Below are 8,065 nucleotides of genomic sequence, written 5' to 3' on the forward strand. Positions count from 1 at the left end.
AAGTTCACTTTATATTTAAAAACCAAAATTGTACAGTTTTTTCGAAGTACATCTATGCCAAATTGTGGGAGTTGTCTTCTTTCATTTTACACGAACAGCAGGTAAAAGCAAAAACCTCATGCTGTCTGAGGAACGTCAGTTACCAACCTGTAATAAAATAAAGTATTTTTAAGAACGTTTCTGAAGTTTGTTCATCATAATAGTACTATTATTATATTGTAAAGAAATAATTTGCAATAAAATCTATCTGGTTAATATCAGATAAATTCAAATTACAATTTACAACATAATATATAATAAAATCTAATAGCGTCATTAAATATTGTTCGAGTATCTCACAGCGACTTGCAATCACAAGTAAAACTTATCTTCTTATGTTTACATTTATTTTTCCTCATTAATACTAAAGATCGAAAAAATTAATAATTCGAGAACGTAGTTGTTGACTTCTACAAGTTGCCAGGTTGAAAATGTGGGATTAAATAACTTATTTTCAATGAAAACACCAGAATGCTACTGCTGTACCAGTCGATGGTGTATGTTTATTGCAGATAACGAACGGAATCTCGGAGATTTCTTTCCGTATTATTTCGAAATCAATAGCATCTAAAGCAAACAGTCGTCGAATGTGGAATCGTCGTTTTCGTGCTTTTTGACACCCAAACAAGCGAGTTCTCGAGGAATGCCAAGGATTTCTCTCTTTTTTCTTCCTTTTTTCTTGTTTTCTCTCTTTGAAATATCGTGCATTTTCATTTCCCCTCATCAGCGAGAACTTTAGAATGTTGTAGAAGCAATTGCGAAATTCCTTGAGCTTCCAGGGTTGCATCGTTGAATGGCTGAAGTCTTGAAAATACCTGAAAAGCATCTCGTTTTTCCTGTACCGTTTTCCTTATCCAACGTTCGTTGTAATTCTTCTTTGTGTTTCCGTAAAGCATCATTTCGTACTACTTTACCAACAAACATAACTTATGCAAACGAACATCTCATCTTCACCTACGACAACAATTATTTAGATTGCAAAAAAGTTTTAAATTCGACTAGTAAATTGAAATGCTATTTTTTAGGTGTTTCAACAAAATTGGGTCGACGAAAATGAAGGATAACGTTGGATGGACCTTGTTCTATTTTCCTATTTTTACCAAGCGAGATATCAAAAAGTGATATCGATTTAAGAACAAGGTTACATCAGACTAAACCAAAACTCTTTCGGATTAGTAGAATGGGATTGGCGACACAGCGTTACGTCCTCCTCTTCTTCCTATTGCTCTGACTTCTGCAAGCACGTGGAGGAATAGGCAAGTCAGACTAATGGTCATGGAATCGCATCAACGAAAATATATTTTCAAGTTGCAGTTGGGGTGAGGCCAATTACGCGTAATTCAGTTCCGCGGAGTCGTCTCGCGTTTGTTACGGTTCTTCGTGTTCTCTCTCCCTCTCTCTTTCTCTCTTAATCTCTTTCCCTCGATCTCTTCACCCCTTTTGGTTCAACACCGACGGGTCGACTCATGCTTCCTAATCGTTTTAACTTACGTACACATGTGCAAGGGCTTGTGCTTGGAAAATCGTTAAAACCACTACGAGATCTTTGCTTTTTAAGTAATAAATAGTAGAGATAATTGATAGAATCCTATACATTGTCGTATCATTTATTATTAACTAGTCATAAAAATTGTTATAATTTATCTATATTTTTATATGTGAAAATTCAGTGTCACATTATTGGTTTCCAATAAACTTCGAAACTACTGAATCGATCTTTATGAAATTTTTTTTATTTTATTTGATTTTTTTCAACATAGGATATAGGATAATTTTTATCGAGATTATTATTATTTTGAAGTGAAAACTTCTTTAGAATGGGTGTGATTTGAAAAAATGTAACGAAGCCTTCGTAACGGACGCTGTAGTAGGGGGAAACGGACGTTGTAGTAGTGAAAAAAGAGAAAAAGAGACAAACATATAGGATTGAGTCTGCAAGAGAATGAGACAGAATATAGCTGTACAGTTTTTCCTATTCTCGGTCTTTGATTCGTGGTCCCCACTCCTGGCTACTAAGCTTTGTATGTGTGTGTTGTGTGTGTTGTGTCAAAACAAAGGCAAGCTCTGTTCGTGGCTTAATGTTGCTACGTCAGAGCGTTGCTATAGTAACCATCAACGGTTTTTCACAAACAACTAAACCATACTTTGTCCGTTCGTTACAAAAAAAATGTCTTTCTATTTCTCCATTGAACGTCTTCGACGATACATCTAAGACAATCTGTGAAGAAATAACAAAACAAGCGATTAAGAGTTGACGAAATTCTATAACAAGCGACTAAGAGTTGTCGAAATTCGACAAAGAAGGCTAAGTACCACACTATCATTTATATTTATTTTTATTATTATAATTATTATAATTATAAATAAGATTTCGTCGTTGCATTTGTATATAGGCGAAGTCAAAGTAAGGTAAGCTACGTGTTCTATATTTGCTTGGACAACATTCAATTTTTATTTAATATTTCTAATATATAAACTAGGGTTTTTAAGGAAGGGAAACTTTTCTATAACAAATAAATAAGGTTTTATTATCCCATCTATTAGGTTCGATCACGTGTTTTATTTCTTATTGTAATTTCTCTCATTTTCCCTTATCATAGCTTTTCGTTTAGGCCAGAAGACTTTTTTTATATATATATATTTATCTAACAATATAAAAAATGCCATCAACCAAAGACAAAAAGTCTGAAATTAAGGAGAAAAACACGATAAGGAAGATTCCAAAGAGTTCAACGGAACGTGTTCGTGCATTTCGTGCACGGCAGAAGGCGTTATTAAATGTGCAAAATAATATCACTAATGTGGGTAATAATGCGTCCCTTGTTAGAAATAGTGAAAACGATCATCGTAAGTCATTAAATAGCTTTCAATCAATATATTTCTTTCTTAATCTTATAATATATATATATATATTATATTTATATATTTATATTAGAAATATATATGAAGAAATTATATTTAAAATACAAAATCTTAAGCATTAAGTTTATTTCTTGAATCTGTTAACGACTCATATAAAGATATGTATAATCAACAAATTATAATTTGAACGAAATGGATAATGATGAATTTAGGAACAACCATACGATAAACATTGATGCGATTTCCCCTTTTTAACAATCCTCTGTCTTAATCAAGATATCGTCATTTGACGGGCACACGTCATCGAGGAAAAATGAACGACCAGACGACTCAGCCAACGATCTCATTAAATATTCACCGTGCGACATTAGGGTCCTACCAGGAGTAAAGTCGCAACGTCGATTCGGGTGTCGATTCGACCGTCGTTTCCACATATTGCAGGCGGTACGTCTAGACTAATGTCGATATATAGCAAGAGAAAAAGAGAGAGAGACAGAGAGAGAGAGAGAGAGAAAGAGAGTGATGCCGGGATACTACGTGTTTGCGTTCACACGACTGCATATGCGAACGATCTCACCGATTCGTCATGATCACGGGCGTGTCCGCAGGATCGAACTTTACCATTGTCCTCCCAGCATAGTATCGACTGTGCGTTCGTTCCCTTGATTAAATCTATTTTGGGTAATCGACGGTATAAGAAGGATGACCGTAGTGTAGGTTGGTTTGGGCTGTCTTGCGAACCGAGAAAATACGAGCTCACTTTTCCTATATATTTTATCCGAGGTCTGCAAATTTTTACCAGTATTTCATGTCGACGATCATTGTTATAACGCATAATGTTAGGGACACCTACGCGTCTAATCGACCATACGACCTTCCTTCTTATTCCCCTTACCCTTTTCTCTCTATCCCTCACACTTTCTGTGAGATTAATTTGCCTAGGAACAAAGAAGCAACATCTCATCGTACTTCATTTCTGACAGCAGCCCATAATAAACGTTTATACGTTATCGTACAAGCATATTGCTTTTCACGCTTGAAATTGTATTTCTTTTATATCCTCTTTCAGTTCCAATTATTTGATCTGGGAATGGTTTCTACGATCTCACGTCGTTCGAAGTAACTTCGTTTATATTTGATCTTAAGCTCGTTAAATCCAAACGTCCAGTATGTATACTTTCAAACAAGTCTCGATACCTATGTACCTGTGTAGATCGATCCTTTCTCCGATCGTACGAGATCTCCTGATCGAATTGTCATTAAATGGTAATAGCACTAAAACCTGTGACCCGATAGTAGCGACAGTAGCGCTTTGAATCTTGTAGGGGAAGACGAAAGAAGGCAATGGATTTGGGGTATCGGGATCATTGCAGGGCATCTCTCTGCAGTAAAGTTACGACTCTCTCGTCGTAGGGATACAAATGTGCGATGAGCCCATGCTGCAATTAGATCCTCCTGTATAACCCGTCGGTTACGTCGATCTCCGATCACGACCTATCTACCTAGACCTACCTGCCTAGGTATGTACACGTGTACAGTCTAACGCAAACGATATATCGTTAATTTCACGAATTCTTCACAAATATGAACGATTCTTTTCTTCTTTTTCTTTTTTTTTTACAAACATTTGATTTAAAATTTGATAAATTTGTTATGAAAAAGAAAAATATTGTTAATTCATTCGTAACGACAAGTTTATCATTATTTGTATTTAACGATCTTCTCTCATCGGATAGAATCATTGCATCGGACTGTACAAAGTGACGTCTATGAACGCAGTGCACCGGTGAGTAGAGTTCTGCGTCTACCAGCTCGGAGGAGGACGACGACGAGCTTCGAATGCGAGCACCGATGTTCTATACTCGGCTGACATGTGCCGTAAGCCGATCGTTCCTACGATCCCGCAGGACCATTATCGCGTGTACATACGTAAACCTTGTAGGAGAGCGTACACGGAGCAAGGTAGTAGCGGGTATGTTTGCGCGCGAGCGCACACCTCTCATCCTTCCACGCATCCAAGTACCACAATGTATAGGACGTTCGTAATTACAGTTGCTGCTTTAACGCGTACCGCTATACGTAGCTTCTATAGTTCGCAGTAGAAATTTCTAGTAGTTTTACTAACTTTATAATATATACCTACTTGGTGTACACGTAAATTAGAAACAAATATTTTTGCGAACTAGTTACGATTAAACTGAATATGCGGTTTCAATGTTATAATATTATAGTTGCTATTCCATTATGTGAATACTCACTTCACGTAATATTGATTTCATATATTTTAATAATAATAATAATAATAATAATAATAATAATAATAATAATAATAATAATAATAATAATAATAATAATAATAATAATAATAATAATAATAATAATAATAATAATAATGTCTGATGATGGAGTAATTAATAGCATTAATAGTTCAAAATAGAGATTGAATAAAGTGATAATATAGGTCGATGCATTTGAGAACAAAAAATAATTATTAGTAATATCTAGATTTTCGACTTGCACGTCACATAATGACTGAATTTCAAAAATTCGCGCAACTAACAAAACAGGTTTTTTTATTTTGGATTTGTAACCTGCGGAATATGTTTAATGGATCCTGTAGTATTGTTATCAACTATTTGTTATGGATAAATGCTTATGCACACCTGTAAATTATTAATTGAGACATGAGGGTCGAACGCATTGCATTTGCGACTCGCTGCGCCCCGAAAATTACGATTTTTTTAAACGCATATAGTGCAATTAATATTTGTCCAATTTCAATATATAAATATGGAATATTTATCTAATAATAAGTACAATTGAATTATGCTTTTAGTAGTGCGTTGTCCTAAGCATAAAAATTGAAACAAAAAGATCGTATGTTAGATTACGAAGGTTGTAAGTAGAGTACGAAATTATAGCATAGATGGTCGATGGTTGGTTACTTGCTCGGTTCTTTCGACAACGGTGCACGTTCGCTGTCCGCAAACGGTCGTTAGGGTTACCGAGGGTCGCTTCGATGAAGGAAAATAAGCAAGGGTGGATCGTGCGAGTTACACGTGTTTTTTTACAAATCGCTCTTCTACAATCTTTAATCTTCTTCTTTTACAACGTACGTACATACGTAGGTAGGGTATCTACCTGTACGTTTAGAAACTCAATTTACTAGACGAATTGATTTTAGCGTCGACTTTGCTAATAGTTTCTTTTCTTCTTCTTTTAACACGCGAGAGTTTACCGAAACAGCTTCATAGCTTCTAAAAACTAATCTGTCCAACTTCTATCTATGTAAAACTTTGTAAAGCTTACTAGTAAAACTAAATTGTAAAACTTTACTTTATAAATACTCTCATACGACTTCAATAAATAATCATATATTTTATTTACTACTAAAAAAGGATAAAAAATTATTAAATTTAATAAATTCTATTAAATTATCTTTACAATTACCGTATGCTTTAGAAATGTACATGTAAGAAATATGTTAAAAAAAAGTAATTATTAATAAAAACAATCGTTATTTCACGAATAATTTTGATATCCCGTAATATTTCATAAAATGGTAGAATCATTTAAATTCAAATTTTTATGTTCGTAGCGAGGATCGATCGTGACGACTGTAACGGCATCAAGGAAATTGTTGATGTAGAGGTACGTACGGACGTGCAAACGGGCTGTGTAGCATTGGGGTTGAACTCTGACTCATCCCTCAAGGTTCGTGGCCGTAGTCTGCAATCCTACCTCCTCTCGCCTAGCCCCTCGATGGCTTTGCTGCCCTGAAGCTACGCACGCAATTACCATCCCTGATTGGATTAGGCAGCGTCTTGATTTGAGCCCAGCGTCGACAATCTCACCCAACCGAGTGTACGCTCTGTCTCGGAAAGCTACCGGAATTTCCACGTAGGGAGAATAACGCTCCGAGTCCGTTGTCAATGGATACGCTTTCAGGAGAAATTAGAGAGACACCGTGGAAATTGTCCCTATGGTTGTTTCGTTTTAAAATTTTTACAGGATTTCACTTACCACATGAAAAGAAAAAAAAAAACCGAGATATAAAAAGATTTGAAAGAGCTAATTTAAGCCAGTTTCGTAATCATCGACACTTTTATAATCTCATAAAAGCTTTTCCCTTTTTTCAATTTATTTACTACCTACTTCTTAATATCCTAATAATATCATTTAATTGTAGGGTTAATATTTTAAAATGACATTGTTTCGTGCGACACGTACTTGAAAAGGGAGTTTTAATCAACGTTTTCATAACCGGTAACTCAATCGTTTGTATGAAAACGAATTAAGACACGTCATTGTGGACTTTAGTTTGGTATATTTTAAATTGATCTTTCGACACCACTGGTTCTTTCATTCGTTTTCTCCCCTTTCGTCGACGTAATCAAAAATAAATTGTCTCTCCGTCTTCGTTGTCTTGAAATATCGCGCAGGGTGCACGCCCTAAATTATTCAAAATAAGCTGCTAGAGTGTTCGAAGGACGATATCAATTCAAATTACAGGTCAAATGAAAGATAGCATTGGATTTCTTTTTCTAATCCACTTCAAGGTCTATGTACTCGAGTAAAGCTGTATGATTCAGTCAATTCTGAATTGACGAGTAAAACTTCTATTAAATGAAAATTACAATAAATGAAAAATGCGATTATAAATGTGTAACTTTCCTCTTTTATAAAATCACTTAAATTTAACTTTTATATTAAGATTTATCGGAAGAAATAAGATAAAGCATTTCGTCATTAAAATCGAAGGAGTCTCATTCTCATTTAAGAATGACTTTCCTCTCGACGAAAAGAAAAAGGTAGAAATAGTGAAATCAGACGGCTACTTTTACGCTATCTGGAAACGAAAGAGTCCTCGATTATGGTCCAGGAAAGAAGAGAGAGAATGAGGAAAAAGAAGAGAAGAAAAAGAGGAGAGGAGAGGAGAAAAGAAAGAAAGAAAAGGGGAACGCTATTACCATAAAATAATAAAAGGGATCTGGGTGCATTACGGGCATCGTGCGGTCCGGTCCATTATGTGGAGTGAGCTGCCGTCTTTCTGCTTAGTATCCAGGAGGTATGCATGCCTCGCTGGACAGATAGATAGGCTTGCAATGACGGGGCAAAAGCAAAAGGTTCGGTCCATTCGCAGAAGTGCGATATGCCTCTTTCA

The 8,065-nt window shown here is 35.4% G+C and overlaps 1 long non-coding RNA gene across 1 annotated transcript; it reads left to right on the forward strand.

Moving 5' to 3' along the window:
• Nucleotides 1-4,242: 4,242 nt before the first annotated feature.
• LOC149030947 (uncharacterized) lies at nt 4,243-6,862 on the forward strand. The gene is made up of 3 exons (XR_016178202.1): nt 4,243-4,421; nt 4,638-4,873; nt 6,500-6,862. It is a non-coding gene; the product is annotated as an uncharacterized LOC149030947 (long non-coding RNA).
• Nucleotides 6,863-8,065: the final 1,203 nt, after the last annotated feature.

Source organism: Polistes dominula, unplaced genomic scaffold (genome assembly GCF_049000335.1).
Source record: "Polistes dominula isolate Pdom_NZ unplaced genomic scaffold, Pdom_raw_medaka contig_20, whole genome shotgun sequence".
Classification (NCBI taxonomy): Eukaryota; Metazoa; Arthropoda; class Insecta; order Hymenoptera; family Vespidae; genus Polistes; species Polistes dominula.